The sequence below is a fragment of the Miscanthus floridulus genome, chromosome 2 (genome assembly GCF_019320115.1).
Source record: "Miscanthus floridulus cultivar M001 chromosome 2, ASM1932011v1, whole genome shotgun sequence".
Classification (NCBI taxonomy): Eukaryota; Viridiplantae; Streptophyta; class Magnoliopsida; order Poales; family Poaceae; genus Miscanthus; species Miscanthus floridulus.
In genome coordinates, this window is record NC_089581.1 from 36,793,918 (window position 1) to 36,801,804 (window position 7,887).

The following is a 7,887-nucleotide window of genomic DNA, read 5'->3' on the forward strand; positions in this document are numbered from 1 at the left end:
TGTGTCATGGCCATTCCCTGCAGATGCTTTGCCGCAGTGGGTGTTGTCGTTGCTGGCAGATGCTTTGCCGCTGTTGCTGCTTGGGGTGGATTCTTTGCCACCATGGCGTTGTCTTGTTTGTAGGCGACCATTGCGTTGTTATATCTTTTTTGCAGGCTCAGTTGGTAGGTTTTAGGTTTTGAGGGCAGTCGCTCTTTCTTTTCTCTTCTTTTTGTTGTTCTGATAAGTTGTATTCTAGGTTATTAACCACTTACTTGGTGCTTTGTAATTTATGCTACGAGGGTCTTTTGTAGCTACGTCGTGTAATTCTCTTTGTCTTACTGATAAATGGGCTATAGCGAAAAAAAGTCATGTCGTTGCCTAGAGTAAACACTATGGGAGACGCGTGCTTTGCCGAGTGCAATGCACTTGGCAAAGAAGGCTTTGCACTCGGCAAAGCCTTTGCCGAGTGCTGCACTCGGCAAAGAGCTGTCAGCATATCCCCTCACAGCAAAGGCTTCTTTGTCGAGTGTCACATGTCGGGCACTCGGTAAAGGATTTCCCGAGTGCCACGACAGCACTCAGCAAAGAAAAGCCATCGTGATGGCCAGGTCATGGTGACGGCCCCTTTACCGAGTGCCACGCGTCGGCACTCGGCAAAGAAATGTGTTTTTATTTTTTTTTAAAAATGCTTTGCCGTGTGCCTGCATCTGGCACTCGGCAAAGCTTGTTTTCTTTTTTTTGGATTTTCTTTGCCAAGTGCTCTAGGTAGGCACTTGGCAAAGCAGTTTGTTTTTTTTTTGAATTTTCTTTGCCGAGTGCCTTGACCATGGCACTCGGCAAAGCTGGGAAGCTTAGTATCCCAGATTCCCAACTTTGCTGAGTGTCATGGTCATGACACTCGGCAAAGAAGTGAAAAAATTCAAAAAAAAATTTGGTTTTTAGTCTTCCATCATTGCAAACAAGATATACATCATATATATATATATAACACAACTATATATCACACAAATATATATAGTACAAATGTATATCACAATCCACCACAAACACAAACATAGCATACAAGTATCACAATCTCGACTCCCAAGTCCTAAGTCCAAACACACAAGCATAGTTCACAAAGTTCACAAGTGCATTATATCACAACGGCTGCCATTTGAAGCTCACGGCGATGGTCCAGGTTGGGATGGCCCAAAGTGCGATCTCGGCAACCCTTCGAGGTGGTTCGACGCCGCCCCCGATTGATGCTGCATAAAATAGAAGAGATTGCACGTGAGCGACGAGAGAAGAGATAAATATGCAAGATAAATATCTGCCACTACCACCACCACCACCACATCATCGCCATCACCAACACTTCACCACCACCACCACCACCACCACACCACCACCACCACATCACCATCATGACCACCACCACCACCATGAGCACCACAATATCGTGACCACCACCACCAACACCACACCACCACCACCATGACCACCACACCACCACCACCACCACTAGGTTTCTCTAGGTTTCTCTAAGTTTCAGCATAGAAAGTAAAACTTCATACTTATACTCACCAGGGTAGAATCAGGACGTTGTGGAGGTGAATCTAGAGCAAGCAGCGTCTGTGGGATCGCCCAACCTTGTTGCTGGCCAATTTGCTGCATGAACTTGATCATCTCGGCCATCTGCCACTGATCTTGCTCCCGTTGGGCCTCCAAAGCCTGTGCCTTTGCCGCTCGACCTCCCGCTCGGCCTGCAGTTCCTACACCTAGGCCTACAGCATTTGACCCCAATATTTCAATAATGCATAGGTAAGGTATGTAAAAGTTAAAGAACGATGAATGAAACAGGAATGCTTACTTGGAGTGCCAACACTGCGGTCGGTCGTTGGCATATGGGCACGCTTGAGCTCGTGCTCGATGCTCGGAGCTGGTGGAGAGGAGGAGTAGAGGCCGTGTCGAGGACATCATCGCCAATCCAGAACCGCCCATGCTTCTTGCCTTGCCCCACCCTCATCATGAGCTAAGGATCAAGGCGCTCCTCGGTTCTCGGATCGTAGCCTAGCCTGTGGACTGACCTTGCCACCTCCGTGTACGAAGAGATGCGGGTATGGACGCTGGAGTTGGTGTACGCCTCAACCAGGGCATCTAGGTCATACTCAATGTTGGCCATCGCCTTGCCCATGTGAGCCAGAGCATATGCCTTGAGTTGACCAACTGGCTAGCCACCGTGTGCATTCGACTACGAGAAAGACAACAACATGTGGTTAGAAATGATGTAGAATTGAGCATGGCTAGATTAGAGCAATGGCAGAGACTTACATATGCCTTTGCATATTTGTTGAGGCTACAGCTGCCCTGATGGTGAGGTACACCTAGCATCTGCAAATGCCTATCACGGGCCTCCTCGTGCTTCTTCTATCGGTCCCCGTCCAACCAGGTGTCCATAATATATTCCCAGCAATCGGGGTGGGTGGCGCACTAGCTTGGAATCGCCTACAGGACATTAAGTAGACGACATATCAGAAGATCAAATTAAGCATACTTAATCTCAAAAGAAATGAATATTCATGTTTTGTATTTACCTGTATGTACTGCTCCCTTGTTAGCATCATCTGTCTTGCCTCCTCTTTGTTGACATGCCTGAGTAGGAACTTGGCGTTGTAGTCTATGTGGGCCTAGATGCAGGACTCGTAGTGCAAGTCCATGACACACCTTTTACAGGAAGCGTAAGCCATCTGATACACACTTTCCTCCTGTCCCTCCTGGATTCTGAAGAAGTCCTGCATAAAGACACGAGGTATCCATTATTTTATTTCAAGAATGTCCAATGAATGCGAGGAATTGAGGAATGTAGTGCAAGAAAGACTTACCCACAACTCCCTAATCACCCGATCTGCCTTGTTTCTTCAGCAGATGCCATTATAATCTAGAGCATCCTGCATGAGGGCATAGTGGTCAAACGTCTAGGCCGGCTCCCAATCCTGATCTCCTTTCCTAACCAGGCCAGGGAAGTGTTCCTTGCACAGAAGTCCCAGGATGCCATTCACATTGCGTGCCGGGGCCACCTGGTCCACAAGCACCCAGTTCCTGCACAAGTGGTCCACAATAGTTATTACTTGTTATTATGATTTTTCAACATATCAAATGAAGAACATATGAAGTTACTTACTTATCGCCCTCGGGTGCAATCAGTGGGCGCCTCTCAACAAGTATCGGTCGCTTCGGGAGCTTTACAGGACCTCACTAGTAGGGCTTCAATGTACTAGAGGAAGTGGAACCCCCTACCATCACCGCCTCCTTATCCTCCATCGCTAGAACTGCCTCCTCATCCTCCGTCCATGGACCCCCGTCCCCGTCCACCGTGTGCTGAAGGTCGTCATCGTGCACAGGGTCACATGAGGAGCTACGCCCATGGTCAGTCAATGGCTCTTGCCTATTCCTGCCTCTTGGCCTCCTCGGCCTCTCTAACGCCTCCACCTCCTCAGCCACCGCCATGTCCCTTCGGTTGGCGTAAACCGAGGGGTAGCTCCTCCTAGTGGGCCCCATCACCTACAATTAAAAAGAGTAAACTAGTAAGTACATATAAACGAGACGTACTTAGTAAGAGATGCAAAATTAAGAAAATGTAATTACAAAATAACATAGTATTACATGTATTTCTAATATTCTTCATGATCGAGATTATCTGGACGATAGGTCTCGTCATCACTATCAAGATTGTCCAAATCCTCAACAGCCTCATCCTCATTGTTGTCATTGCCTAGTCGTAGTCCATCAAACATTTCCAAGTCCTTTGGATCATGCACCTCATTTGCAGCGTCCTTGTCAACAACCCATTCCTCGTCTGCTTCCATTTTGATCTCTCTAGTTAAGTCTATCTCAAGCATCCCTGGTAGCCCCTCTTCTTGTTGATAGAACTCTCCATCATGCGTGTTTGGGTTCAAGTTATAATCATCAGGGTTTGGGCGAGGTAATCTACCGTGTGGTGATACCTTGTGCACAATTAAGGCTGGATGAAAAACTTGAAGCTCGTTAGCTCACTCGGTTCGTGGTTGGCTCAACTCGGCTCGGCTCGGCTCGTTATGATAACGAGCCGAGCTGAGCCAAGATTTTAGCTAGTTAGCTATAACGAGCCAACTCGAGCCAGTTCGCGAGCCGCTCGCGAGCTAAACGAGCCAAGCTTCCAGGAAAAAAAAGTATCAAAACTTGTATTAGTTTTTGTATTACTTCATGTCTTGCACTTTACAATTGACTGGTAACTGGTCTAGACCCTATAAATTGACTGGTAACTGGTCTAGATGCATTTCTTTTGTATTATTATTATTCTCAAACTTTAGATAAATGCAAATATTATATTTTGTGTATTTTTTATACCTGGCTCGCGAGCTTAACGAGCCAGCTCGAGCTTTTAACGAGCCGAGCCGAGCTGGCTTTCTGGCTCATTAGGATAACGAGCCGAGCCGAGCTAGCTCGTTATCTTAATGAGCCAGAACGAGCCGAGCCCAAATGAGCCGAGCCGGCTTGTTATCCAGGGCTATGCACAATATACCAACCCTGAAGACATGGGTCGGTTTTGCAAGCATATGGACAATAATAAACGTGTGTGGCTTGTTGAGCCACAATATAGACATCTTTTCCTGGATAGAAGAAATCATGTCAAGTTTCGACTATCCCAAGTTGATGGGACTTTCTCGATACTGCAGGATCAAACCACTGGCATTTGAATATGACAAGATTAAGTGCTTTGGAACCACGGTAGTCGAGCTCGTATATTTCTTCAACTGTCCCATAATACTCCTCCTGATCAGTGCTCGGCGTAAATACTCCGGTATTCATGGTCCTTGGATTGGGACGACTCTGCTCATACCTTGTTGTGTGGAAGCGATATCCATTCACGTCATAAGCATTAAGTGACAAGACCTTATAGTCAAAGCCATTGGCCACCTATCATAATTCAGCACTTATAGACATATCCCTTTGGCACTACAAGTTCAAGCAAGAGAGAAATGAAATTAGGCAACTTGGAACGTCAAACTTAGTAAGAGCTAAGTTGGCCGGTACCTTTTTTTGGAACCATGTAATGAAATCAGGCGAACCATGTTGAAGAAGGGTCTCTTGTTCATGATCAGAAGGTGGCCTTGAATGATTCCAGGATTCATCAAAAAATTCTCTGCACCGACAAGGAACAATGTTGTTGGATGTACAAAAGTTACGGAGTATGTAACAAGTTCGTTGAGAACTTACCCTAGATACGTTTCCACTTCATCAAGGTTGGTCAACACAAAGAGCATGATCTTACGCCACTCTTCATAGCTCAAGGTCTTTGTGGTCGCTCCACTTGCTCTCCCGCGTGGCCCTTTGAAAAGGCTAAGGATCGATTCATTTTCGTCCTTGTTGTACCGAGCGGGTGGATTATGTATGCTAGGAAGGTTCTCATTATAGTATGTTGTTGTGAAGTTTGACACCTCCTCATGAATGAATGCCTTAGCAATGGAAGCCTCAATCCTGCCTTTGTTTCCACATTTCTTATGAATAGTCTTTAGACATCTCTCGATTGGATAGCACCAACAGTTCTGCACGGGCCCCCATTCATGCCTCCGACGGGAGGTGCAAAATCAAATGTTGCATCGATAAGAAAAAGCCAGGTGGAAAGATCTTCTCCAACTTACAGAGCAACAGAGGTGCCACTTTTTCCAACTCCTCAACCACTTTCACAGATACCTCCTTGGCACAAAGCTGGCGAAAGAAAAAGCTCAACTATGCCAGCACCTTCTAGACATTCTCAGGGACGTAGCCTCAAACCATCGAAGGAAGAAGTCGCTCAATCCATATGTGGTAGTCATGACTCTTCATCCCTAAGACTCGGCCAGTCTCCAAGTTCGCTCTCCTCCTTAGATTCGCTGCATACCCATCTGGGAACTTTAACATCTGCATCCATTGTATCACTTCCGTCCTGTGCTTCTTTTCTAAGACGTAATTGGCCTTAGGCCTTTTCCATGGCTTGCCGTCTCTAGGAGGCATCATCTCTAGCTTTGGTCTATCGCATAACGTTGCCAGGTCCACTCTAGCCTTAGGGTTGTCCTTTGTCTTGTTAGAAATGTCCATGAGTGTTGCCCAAAGTGCTTCGGCAACATTCTTCTTAGTGTGTATTATATCTATATTATGTGGAAGGAGAAGGTCATCAAAATAGGGAAGCCTCTCCAAGCCCAACTTATGAGTCCACATATGTTCGACACCATATCCCACAAAGCAATCTTTCTTTGGATTATCTTTTTTTACTATCTTTCTGTGGATTGACCACGAGAGCACCTATCTGAGCATGAACCTAGGCACCAGTCATCTTCTGAGGTTCAGGGTCGGTCACCTTGACACCTTTCATGAAGTTCTTGGTGTCTTGTCTGAATGCATGGTTAAGAGGGAGGAACTGTCGATGTTTGTCGAACAACGAAAACTTGCCACCCTTCTTCAACCAAATGAACTCCAGAGTTGTCTTGCATACCGGGCATGGGAACTTCCCGTGGACACACTAGGCGTTGAATATCCCATACGCTAGGAAGTCATGCATGGAGTACTGGTACCAAACATACATTTTGAAGTTTTTCTTTGTAGCTCGGTCGTAAGGCCATACCCCTTCATTCCAAGCACTGATCAATTCATCATAAATAGGCTCCATGTACACACTCATTTTGTTTCCTGGGTGTCTAGGAATTATCAACGTCAAGAATATATTTTGCCATTGAAGGAGGACCCCGGGGGGAGATTGAGGGGGATAGCGAATACGGGCCAACAAGTGTATGGGGCCGACATCATTCCATAAGGATTGAACCCATCTGTTGCCAGTGCAACACGTACATTACGGGCCTCAAGATCTTTGTCATGATGCTTGTGATTAAAGCTTTTCCATGCTTCACCATCAGCTAGATGTACCATCTTGTCAGGATTGTATCGAATGCCATTCTTGTGCCATGTCATCTGTTTCGCGGAATCCTTGGTCATGAATAGCCATTGGAGCCTCGGTATGATCGGAAGGTGCCGTAGGACTTTCATGGGGATCTCAAGCTGCTCCTTCTAGCCATCACCTTTGTCTACCTCCACATACCTAGAGGATTTACACTTTGGACAGTACTTTGCATCCTTGTGATCTTTCCTAAATAGGACGCACCCCTTCGGACAACATGTATCTGCTCATATGGCATCTTAAGTGCACGAATGAGTCTCTGTGACTCGTAGAAGCTGCTTGGTAGAATATGACCCTCCAGAAGCAGCCCACCAATAACTGCCAACATACCATTGAAGCAGGCTCGACTCATGTTGTACTGGGACTTCAACCCCATTAGGTGTCCAATGGCATCCAGTTGAGAAACCATTGCCTTCTCGTGTAGGAGCTTCTATGACGAAGACAACATTTGGTAGAATGCCTTTCCGGTTGGCTCTAGCTCCTCCTCCTCATCCTCCTTCTCCTCCTCCTCCTCCGTAGGTCTTTCAGCGAACGTTGCTTTGTGAAAGTCACCTAACCATCCTGCTACCCCGCCATCAGCATCAAACGCCTCCAAGAGTGGTCTCACCACCTCCTCTCTAGTATGATGGGTTCACCATGGAACACCCACCGGGTATAGTTTGGCGTAAATCCATACTTGCAAAGATGTTCCCTCATGATCTTCCTTGTTTTTCTTTTCCTGTTTCCACATTCGCTATAGGGACATAATGTGTCTCTCGCTCCATTAGCTGCCTTGCCAAATGCTTGGTTCAAGAAACCCTCGGTCTTGTCCATCCATTCAGGGGTGATTTTAGCCTGACTTGGGCGGCCCGTGTACATCCACTCACGGTTATCCATCCTCTAGCATATACATGAGCGAGTAATATAACCACCAATTGCATCTGAACGGCGTGCCTACTGTCTAATGGGTGAGG

General features: G+C 46.5%; 1 long non-coding RNA gene across 1 annotated transcript; it reads right to left on the reverse strand.

Annotated features, from left to right (window-relative positions):
• Nucleotides 1–1,030: 1,030 nt before the first annotated feature.
• LOC136538464 (uncharacterized) lies at nucleotides 1,031–3,518 on the reverse strand. Its single transcript, XR_010779353.1, has 7 exons — nucleotides 3,146–3,518; nucleotides 2,847–3,063; nucleotides 2,559–2,756; nucleotides 2,296–2,469; nucleotides 1,835–2,215; nucleotides 1,549–1,748; nucleotides 1,031–1,229 (listed from the first exon to the last, which is right to left on the reverse strand). It is a non-coding gene; the product is annotated as an uncharacterized lncRNA (long non-coding RNA).
• Between the last annotated feature and the right edge of the window lie 4,369 nt (nucleotides 3,519–7,887).